General features: G+C 38.5%; 1 protein-coding gene across 1 annotated transcript in view; it reads right to left on the bottom strand.

The window, feature by feature from the left end:
• Positions 1-6,973: 6,973 nt before the first annotated feature.
• The window catches only part of LOC112180191 (disease resistance protein RGA2-like), a 67,773-nt gene continuing 65,577 nt past the window's right edge, over positions 6,974-9,169 (bottom strand). The window contains exon 13 of the mRNA XM_040511208.1: positions 6,974-7,020. The gene's annotated coding sequence lies outside the window, so the exon portion shown is untranslated. The remainder of the gene's footprint in view (positions 7,021-9,169) is intronic.

Genomic DNA, 9,169 nt, shown 5'->3' with positions numbered 1-9,169 from the left:
TACCTTCTTCCTCTGCTTCTTTCGAGTATTCTGCAACTTATCCCACCAAACTGCGGTAGTACTTTTCAATCGCCAGGCAACATTCTTAACCTGATTGTGTTCAGGCACCTCCATAATCTCAAAGAATCTATCCACCTGAAGCTGCCAATCCAGATAATCTTCCACACCCAAGTTGCCCGAAAAGAAAGGAATTTCAGCCTTGACTTTGTAATCCTGGTCAACTTTCCCTTGTTGTTTAGGTTGTATAGTTTCTTCTTCAGAATCAGATTCTGAATTATTATCAACAACTTCACCATGTGGAGCCCTAACTTGTTGGCCTCCTTCCCCGCCTCTATTTCGATTGTTGTTGTTGTTGTTCCTCTCTCCCAACAATCCACGAATTTCCCCAATCTGAGTATTCATGGTGTTGAAGAAGGCGGTAAACGCTACTGTAAGAGCATCAAGATCTGTTTTTGTAACTTCACCCGTTGCTACTAAGGTAAATAGGAGAGACAGGGAAGACCTGCTCTGATACCACCTGCACTACACCAAAAATGGTCTTTTACAGCCCACAATGTGCGCCGTAAAAGGGTATTTACGGTGTAAAATAGCAGGCTGTAAATGCCCGAGCCATAAAAGACATACCTCACTTATGGCACACTAAAATGCGCCGTTAAAGTGCATCCAAGAACACCGTCAAAGTAATATCACAAATGTCACTCACGTTATTTACGACACATGCTGCACGCCGTAAAAGACTTTCTTTTTAAGGCGTATAATGCGTGCCGTAAAAGAGCTATTGAGATCCTATTTAAGGCGTACTTTGCATGCCGTAAATAAGGTTTCAAAAACAAACAAAAAAATTAATAAATTTTAGCTGTACCAATTTCACATTAGTATCACCATTGATCACTCATGCATCCATGACAAATTAAATGAATGAGAAACAATTTAATCAAATTATAATTAGTTTCTTTTACAAAATGCATGACAATATTTGAAAATGTATAAGTAGCAGATTACATTACATCAAACTTCAACTCTACAACTTAAACCCACATAATCTGAAAATATATACCAAATCATCTAGGTCTCTTTACAGCTCAATCACCTGATATACAAGGGCAACGACACTAGGAACTACCCCATCAGGAACTCGCAGATACTTGGTAGTATTTCCATGGATGTAGCACTTACGCATCCTCCAAAACCTGTCTCCTTTACTATGATATCACTGGGAATGGCATTAACATCAGCGCTAGGAATTCCCAGGTTTCCAGCTAGAACTGAAACCCCATTACTATGACCAGCATGGCCACTTGAAAGGTGGTGGTTGATACAATCATCACAAATTCCATAACGTAGAGGACTCTCTGTTGGTTCGGATACTTCAGAAGGGCCATTCGGTTGATGATTATTAGGAATACCACCATTGGGGTCTACAGCAAATCTATCTGCATAATCAAAATATTGTTTCAAGTCTACTGTGAACAAAGTGAATTAAATGGTAAGTTAGATCGATCAAAGGTGATATAGAAAGAAAATGAACTTACAGTCCGACAATAATGGATCCCATTGCCTACAAGTTTCAAAGCATCCATATGTGAGATGAAGACCAAAAGGATACTAATCATCACGTCTAGAATAGTTATTATTATCTAATCTCAATAATTATCCTGAAAGAGGTCATGCAATTGTAAGAAATTCTTATTCTCTTTTTACAAAGATATTTCATCTGTCAAATTTACTTTTCTTTTTATTATGGTGATGTGGAAGCAATCTATATAAAGCCAAGCAAATCATGGCACATAAAATCAATGTCTAAGACAATTAAAAGACCAAAGAAATAATGATCATGACATCTATAACAATTATTATTAATGTAGATATCTGCCAGGAAAATGTTGTGTGTTCAATGATTCATCACTACATGGCATGATTAGTAAAGTAAATTTTTGCTGTGAACTCTTCGATCATCCATACAAAGATCAAACAGAAACTTATCACTTTCAGGCAAGAGCTAGTAAATCTACATAAATCGAGTCCATGACTGACTGGAAAAAACTTTAAAAAATAATGCTTACCAAATAGAGTGAGGATGGTGGAATCTGGAAATGAATCATAGAAAGAGTTAAAAATAAAATAATAGAAAGAAAGAAAGAAACGCGAAACATTCAGGTAAGGCATGCCATGCCAACAATAAACATCCAGCAAAAGAATCAAACTTTTGAGCGAACAATTTTATACGTATTCATCCTCTGTTAAAATTTTAGCTTCAGATAATTAGCAGAAGAAATAGTGCTTTAGATTATTAGATTTCTTAACATAATACCGTAAATGAATCACTTTAAATGTCACATTTCTAACTGTAATATCTATTGACCTTTTATCAGCCAAATAACTTTGCGTCATCTATGTTTTAGTACTTCAGCCCACATGTCTGTGTCACAAGTCTAGATGTATAAACAGGTAACAATCAAACCGATGAACGATGAAAGTGGAGTCATAACCAAAATGAACCTTGTAACTATAGCATGAGCACACACTGCGACAATTAGTAAGAAAAGAGGCAATTTGACAAATGATTCATACCTTTTGGATTATGTTACTTCCATTCACAGCAAAGGATTGAGTCTAAAACCATACGAACCAAACAGACAAGTGGCAGAAGAAATCTTAGTCTATATCAGTTCCTTCTATAGGCTTATGCATAACAACTTTAACAGGTCCGGTGTTCAAGATACCCTCCTTTCCCACAGGTATGATTTTCCCAGTTCCTATAAGATCAACAGGCACAACTGGCACATTCGTTTTTGCTGCAAGAACGAAGGCACCTTTCTGCATTTCAACCAGCGGCGGATCCAAGAATGAAACTTCGGGTGGGCTTGGGTTTATTAATAGAAAGAAAAAAAAAATTACAGAGAATCTCGACGGTTGAAACCATGTAGTAATGTATTTTGACTGCTTCAATTTTGGCCCATGATTTGACATTTTGGCTTAACACCTATAAATTAAGAAACTAACTTTCAAAAACCACAATAAAAGCCACAATATTACATGCACTGTAGTAAGAGGAAAGAAAAAGAAAGAGAATACCTTGAAAGCAGTAGCTTTGCTCAATTACTAGGTTGATTTCAGCCTTTAAACAATGCTCTCCAAATAAAGCAGTAGCTATAGCTCTCTACATCTCTGACAAAAAAAAAAACAGAAGTAAAATCTAGATTAGCTCTCCGCCCGTGAGATCATCATAGATTCATAGTGTAAGCTATTTACAAAATTAACAGCAAAGATCCTTTCCTTCCAACCAAAACTAACATGAATATTAAAGACTTTCGACGACAAGTCAACAACCTCGAAACGTCGAAATAGATGCAGCATATCATTGATATCACCATGACAATAACAACTATCACTCATTTACTTTATTAGGATTAGAAATAAGCATTCTTCTAAACCATTGTTCCTCACATCGAATTGGAAGGAAGAAGCCATACCAATTTCTTCCTTTCGTAAGCAAGTTATAGGGTTCCACACTTTCACAGCAAAGCACATAAAAAAATCTTCAATCCACTGCTAAATGCCTAAAGCAAAACCCACGAAATTGAAATTGACTTCAATTCTTAACCTTAAAACTTGCCCCAAATTGAACTGAATAAATAGAACAAAACTGAATCCTACTTACATTCAATTGATTGATTGCCCAAATTGAAGAGAGAAGAAGAGTAGAAGAGAAACTGACTTCGATCTCTGAAAGAAGAAGAGAAGATGAGACTGTCTGACTGTGAGAAACTGAGAAGGACTGAAGGAGTGAAGCTGCAAAGCAACTAAAGGAACGCAACAGAGAGACGATCATGGTCGGGACTCGAGGTTTGGGAGTTGGGACTTTGGGTGGGCTTACCAAAGCCTATACCCATAAGACAAAGAAGAAGAAGTATACAGAGAGAGAGACCCAAAATGGGATTTGATTCCCCGAATCGAAACACACTCCAACTGAAGTCCCACTAAACCTAAGAACAATCAAGATTGCCCAAGCCTATACCCAAAAGACAAAGAAGAAGAAGTATACAGAGAGAGAGACCCAAAATGGGATTTGATTCCCCAAATCGAAACACACTCCAACTGAAGTCCCACTAAACCTAAGAACAATCAAGATTGATCAAAATAAGCAGTCAAACCAACAAACTAACAAACTAGGCAAACCAAGCAGACAAGAAACCTTCCCACAATTGAAAAACCCTAAATAGATCAAGCAAAAGATGAAAACTGAAACAATAAGTGAAAAAAAATTGTACCTTGATTTGGCCAGAGAAAAAAACCAACGAGCAAGACAAGGCCAAAGTTCTCAACTTTCTCCAATTCAGAAACTTCAAGACCCTGAAACTGGTGGCCCCAATCTCCGAGAGCGGCAACCACTTCAATATTCTTTAATTCATAGCTCAATCGATCCACAACATCTCGATGAGAGGAGTAGAGAAAGTGGTGGTGGTGGGAGGGATACGCGGCCGGCAACTCGGCGGTGGAGCAAATCCAGTGAACGACGACTTGGCGGTGGGAAGAGACGTGGAAGGAAGAGATGGCGAAAATTGAGGTATGTGTCAGGGAGAGAGAAAAGTTTTTGTGTTATGAAATGAAAAAAATAAAAATGAAACGTGTAGAGGGAAAAGATGGAGGGAAATAAAAATTTTGGTGAAACTTTTTGCGCCTTTTACTTTTACGGCACACATCAATGCATGCCATAAAAGACCATATTAAAAAAGACATTAACAGCGCACTATTCTTGCACGTTGTAAAAGATAATACTATTACGGCGTGTATCTATGCATGCCATAAAAGACCAAACAAAAAATGACATTAACGGCGTGCATCTATGCACGCCGTAAAAGACCATATCAGAAAGGGTATTAACGGCTTGCGTGAAAATGTGCCGTAAATGTGTGTCTATTACGGCACGCATTAGATGCACGCCGTAAAAGACCATATCAGAAAGGGTATTAACGGCCTGTGTGAAAATGCGCCGTAAATGTGTGCCTATTACGGCACGCATTAATGGACGCCATAAAATGTGCGCTGTAAAAGAGTCATTTTCTTGTAGTGCTGACGCTGTCGGAAAAGTAACCCTAGGTTTACTTGTAAACCTAAAAGAAGGATTCTGGAGTCCACAAGAAATAAATGAGAAAACTCTCAATTTGATTGGTAATATGATAAAAGATAAGTTCTGCAGCTGTTTAAGATTGCTTATATATGAGAAAAGAAACCCTAGGGCGACTAACAATAAAACCTTAAAGCCCACGGGTAAAAACAAAACCAATCCAAAACAAGCTAGAAAATTAAAAATTCTGAAATATAGTAAATTGCAGTTTTGAGGCCCTAAACGACCCCGAAAGCCCGAAACTTATCATGGCATAGCGACGAGTTTTGTTCCTAGCGCCGTTCCCTTTCCAGAAAGCTATAGCAATCGCGATTTGGACACCGAATGCCAAAGTTGCGCGCAGCAAACCAGGTTTTCCTCCGTTGGCACGATCGAGTTGTTCTTCAATCCTTATTGCCATTCGCTCTAAATCAGGAGGCTTTGTTGGATGCCAAATGCTTCAAGTGATGAGACAAAGGTGTTCGAAGAGGTGGCTATAACGTTTTAGGGGTTTCTTTAGAGGGTCCTTCATTTTGGTTGATTGTGTTTCAGACATTATCTTTTCGCTTTTCCTAACACTGTAATGTATGATAATAATAGGATCCACTATGCCAAAAAATGTATTAGACGACAGACCGAAACTGTTGTCTGATTTGGAGTGCCACCGTTGTAGAGCGAGTAGTTGTCTGTTGAAAATTCAGACAACACGGTGGAACACAGTTGTCTGATAAACAAATAGGCAACGAGTATGTGGTATAACTGTTGTGTGATGGCTCGACAGATGGCGGCAGATGCCATGCTCAGCTGCGCAGCAGTTGAAGCGCTGCCTTCATACAACAGTGTTTGGTTTCAAGCTGTTGTATGTTAAGCATATCAGACAACATACTTTTATTTTTTGTGTTATCTGATTGATCGCCAAACTTCAGTGCTTGGACTAGATCTGCTGTATGATCAACATTTGGGACAACGGAGTTCAATTGCAACTATTGTATGATTTAGTTTTTGGACAACAGAGTTCAATTGCTTCTATTATGTGAGTATAAATTAGAACACACTGCTTTGTTATAAACTGATGTGTGATATGAATGATTACAATGTGCCTGTTCCATTTTTGGCCATTCAGACAACGTTGAGTCGTCATTATATCTATTATTTTGTCTGATCATTTGAACATCCATTCCTGAATTAAATTGGTCCATTTACCAAATGAACAGTAGTTCATCAAATGTAAACATTGCAAACCATCAAATGAGTAATCTATCCAATACTTTAAAACTTCAAAAGCAAAAAGGGTGCGTTTCCCAATCATCCAAGCCAACATTTAAACTAAAAAAGCATTCTAGTGCATGCCCATCTACTTGGGACATCAAAAGCTGATACACATTTATGTTATTCCAAAACATGGCACATGTATGGTGCATGAAAATGTACCATCTACTTGGGTCTCTTTGGGTTTTATGGTTCTTCTTCACAATCTGCAAATGATGCAATAAAGAAGCTTGCTTTTTGAAAATGGAGGACTCGAGTTGTTAAAGACTTGAGCTTTGAGGCGGTTTTGCTCATCTAGGGAAGTGTTCCACACCTTGCCACCACATATGAAAAAAGAACAAAAAATTTATGTAGATAGAAAAAATAAAAATTGTAAAGCACTATACTCTCCAATGTAACAGAAAAGCAAAAACAAAAATTGAAACAAAAAAATAAAGTTACATTTGCTGGAAAAATAGCATACCTTACCACCATAAACCCATTCCATGAATTATATGTTCTTTCAAGTCCAGTAGAGCAACTGATATCAAAGACTTATTACCAACATATATACCTGTGGACCGGGGGGTATTGTGAGAATTCCAACATATATGAGTTGGAATACTTGCGTTTAAGAAGGTATGGCTCCAGTAGGCCTTTGAAATCTGCAACCATTGAAAATCTAAGTTTCTTCTTCATTAGTGTCAATCATGAAAGTGAAATGGGTATTGATAAAAATTGATAGAGAGAGAGAAAATTAATAAAAAGGGAAAATGCTCATTTACCCAATTTTAGCTTAAAATTTGCCCACTTGCTCCACTAACTGTTTTTTAACCCCGTTTACCCAAAACACTCTAAGGGATTATTTCCCCTTTACCCAATTAATTCTTTTTTTGCTTCTTTTTATTTATTTTTGGGACTTTTTTGCCCTCTCCCCCCTCACCGATTTCTCTCTCTCTCTCTCTCTCTCTCTCTCTCTCTCTCTCTCTCTCTCTCTCTCTCTCTCTCTCTCTCTCCATCAGGTCGCCCAGGCTCTCGCCATTGCGGCGCCGAAACTCGTCGTCGTGCTCTCCGCGGCCAGGCTCGACGCCAAGCCAACGGTCCTCGTCGCTTAGAAGCTCGGCGAGGCTGGGGTTGACCTTCTGAAGGAATCGACGACGGACTGAAAACTGCTATATGCTATTGTGCAGTCATAACCATAAAAGTTGTTACATTAGTGCCCCCCCAGTAAACTTTGTATTGGGGGCCAATGATGACTGCTTTATTTATTGACGGACTGAAAACTGCTATTCCAAAGTAAATGTAGTGTTAAATTGCAGTAATCGATAAATGAAAAAAATTGTGTGGTTTGTGTCAGTCTAGTGGGGGGCAGTAGACAGAATATTGACCCTCAAAATGTGGGTTTTTAGACATTATCTGTTGTTTTGAGTGTGAATAACTTCTATAATCTGTGAAACATAAGAAGCGGTGTAATGTTTGATGGTCTATTGGGGGGCAGTAGACACATTAGTGCCACCCAATAATGTCTTTCTTAGGTGACAGTAATCATCTCTTGTTGATTTGTTTGTGATAAAGTGCAATACACTGTGAATCCTTGAAACTGGTGCAAGTTTTAATGGTTTAGTGGGGGGCAGTAGACACATTACTGCCCGCAAATAATGTCTTCATTTTAAGTCAGAACCCTTCACTTAACTATCATTGACAGATTATTGTACTTTAATAAACTCAAAACAACATAAGACTTATCAAAACTCTAATTTCAGTGATTAATTAACCACAGTTAAGAAATTAGTGGGGGGCAATAATCTGTCTATTACCCTCCAATAGACCACAGTTTTGACATCGTCCGAGACCTGCAAGGGAAGCCCAGACCCGATTCCGGCGTGGAGCTTCGGAGCTTCCCGGACATCTGACGAACAAAACCGGCGAAGCCCAGAGGGGTTGGGATCGTGGAGTTAGATGGCGTCATCCTCTGGTGGTCTGACGGTGGGACGGAGCGGCGACGGTGGAGGTCGACATCGACGGTGGAGTGGTGGGCGTGGTGGCTCAGAGAGAGAGAGAGAGAAAGAAAGCCTGAGACGAGGTTAGAGAAAGAGAGAGAGAGAAATCGATGAGGGGGAGGAGAGAGAGATATGAGTTTAATTTGTTAATTAAAATGAGGGCAATACTGTCAAACACTGTTAGATTGGGTAAATGGGGTTAAAAAACTCTTGGTGGAGTAAGTGGGCAATTTTTAGCCAAAAATTGGGTACATGGTCAAGGCCCCAAAATAATGAAGATGCTAAAGGCTGTTTTCCTACAGCTAATAATAAGAAACTTGGTGACTTTGTGCAAGATGCCTAGATGGATGTTCACAAAAATCTAATATTATGAATACAAGACGTTACTCTAGTCTGACTCATTCCATATTTCCATTCAATCAGGATGTGGTACTCATGGTGTGGCAACCAAGTCAGCCGCCCCATTGATATGGCTCAATTGGGTTGTTATTACAAGAGTACTTGATAGTTTTATTTTGTTCTGGAGAGAATAGCTCACATATCACACAAAATTGTTAGAATCAGTCAATTGTAGAGACACCACATAAATCTACATTTATGTTTGCAACTCTATGCTAAATTAAAATAACATCAAGCTATTGCAGTCTAGCATAGGTATAAACCTAGCAAGGTACCAGAGGCATATATTCAAAACTTCAACTCTATGCTAAATTAAATATAAGTATTATTACCAAACACAAAAATCACTTGAGTTGCATATGGCTCCAAAAGACTTTCTTCACTTTATTCTCCTAAAAACGTATAAACTAAATTT

Source organism: Rosa chinensis, chromosome 7, assembly GCF_002994745.2.
Source record: "Rosa chinensis cultivar Old Blush chromosome 7, RchiOBHm-V2, whole genome shotgun sequence".
NCBI classification, from domain to species: Eukaryota; Viridiplantae; Streptophyta; class Magnoliopsida; order Rosales; family Rosaceae; genus Rosa; species Rosa chinensis.
This window is presented reverse-complemented; position numbering and strand designations above follow the sequence as displayed.